Raw genomic sequence first — 1,631 nt, 5'->3', positions numbered from 1 at the left:
GCCCCACCTCCCACCCAGGGCTCCGTCCCTCCCTCTCCCCCGCGCTCCCGCCCCTCCCCAAACGTCCTCCCCTTCAGTCTCCAGTCGCCGCCGCCACCACTGCCTTGGCGGCCGCTGTGAAGGCACGTCTCCTCTGGCGGGCTGCTTCTAGCCTCCTCCCCGCGTTCGTCTCCGCCTTCAGTAGAGCGTCCAGGCCTTGCTCCGGGGGCACGGGGGCCACCTTCTGCCCCTCTCCCCTGTCTTTGCCGCCTGCTTGCCTCCCTCTTCTGCTCGTGGGCCCTCGCTCCGTCTCATCTGAGAAGATACGTTTGGGAAAGCGGGCAGAGTGGCACGCTAGACCTGGAGTATTTATTCGAGGAAAACTTTAAGCTGCACCCCTCGCCCTGTGGCCCAACTGCAGTATTGGAGGGGGGTGACCCTCCATCCGGACCTCGCTCATTCCTGGGCTTCCCGATGTCCTGGGAGTACCTGCTGAAAGCCAGGGGGATTCACCCTCCTTGTGCTGCTTTAGATTGTTGCAGATAACAGAGGCAACTGGAGGGTTGCAGCAGGGATAAGCCGGACCCCAGATCAGATGCAAATGACTTCATTACAAGAGGCCAGATCTGTGTCTCCAATCTCAGGACTTATCTTTTCATCTTTGTACTGCTGCCGCAACCACACGCCCTGATAGCCCCTCCTCAGCCTGAATACATAACCACTGAGAGATTTCACCTCTGAACCTCCTCTGGAAGGCACCTACCCACCCTGCCGGCCCTGGACAAATGTGTAAGCAAGCAGATCAAAGCAGACAGTCCAAGTGGAAGTGCTTGCTAACCCCAGACCAGAGGGGCTCGTCTCTTTCCTGGGCAGCTCTCTTTTGAGTCCCAGCTCTGAAGCTTCCATACCTGGTGTCTGCTGGCCCTGGACGTTCAAGCACACAGAAGTTCTGCAGGAGGCCCCTTGGTCGACTGATTCATACTAAGGAATGAGTGACTGATAAGAGTTGAACCTACTGCAGTTTCGGATATGAATGTTGGTGACGCCAGACCATGGAGCAGAATGGCCTTTTTTGCCCACGTTCCGGGAAAAGGATACAACCTTCTAAGGACTTTGAGGATGGCTGGTCCTTTCAGCCATTTCACTGAGTTGCTGGGTAAATTGAAGAAGGCCTAATAGAGTAGAAGTGTGGCTAGGAGAAAAAAAAAAACTGGGATCTGCAATTTTTAAAAGGACTCAGCGTGAGCAATGTTTAACCCAAGGAGAGAAAATCTCTAATAGTGCAAATTCAGTATCACATGGACAGGGAAAACGGTAAAGGGCCTCAGGCTCCACACTCACCCCTTCAGCTGCCAAAACAGGGTTGGAGGGAGAGGCTGACCCTTTGTGCTGAGAAACCCCACAGGCCTTGCGTTTATGGAATGCTATTGGAAGAGGCTATCTGTGTGGGCCTCCTTGGACACAAGGCGCCACATAAATTTAAAGAGGAAAAAAACATGAGCCTACAGTGAGGGTGCTGGGGCCTGGGAAGTGGAGGCCAGAGACAGCAGGAGGGAGGGATGGCGTTTCTGAGGGTCTGGGGGATTGGTAGAAGTAGGCAGGAGGAAGTGGGGGAAGGGAGTGTGCAAGGAGACTAGAACCCAGCAGGCCAA

Source organism: Pteropus alecto, unplaced genomic scaffold, assembly GCF_000325575.1.
Source record: "Pteropus alecto unplaced genomic scaffold, ASM32557v1 scaffold71, whole genome shotgun sequence".
NCBI lineage: Eukaryota > Metazoa > Chordata > Mammalia > Chiroptera > Pteropodidae > Pteropus > Pteropus alecto.
Note: the sequence above shows the minus strand (reverse complement) of the source record.